A 273-nucleotide genomic window follows, 5' to 3' on the forward strand; every position below is an offset into this window, starting at 1 on the left:
ATACTGGCTTCATGAAAATTCCCACAAGACAGGGCTTGTAGACTACCCTGGTTGTTATAGAATTAGATAAGAAATCTGTCTTATATATACTCTACAGGTATTTTCTAACTTTGCTGGAATGACTTGCCAAGTCCTGTGGCCGAAAGCACATGAAGATTTATGTAGGGTTATAAATCTAAATAATGATCACACTCACACTGAGAAATAAAGAACTACTATAATTGATATATGAAATAATCTATGCAGGTGACTAGGTCGCAAGTAATACAGTCT

Source organism: Penaeus monodon, chromosome 29 (assembly GCF_015228065.2).
Source record: "Penaeus monodon isolate SGIC_2016 chromosome 29, NSTDA_Pmon_1, whole genome shotgun sequence".
NCBI lineage: Eukaryota > Metazoa > Arthropoda > Malacostraca > Decapoda > Penaeidae > Penaeus > Penaeus monodon.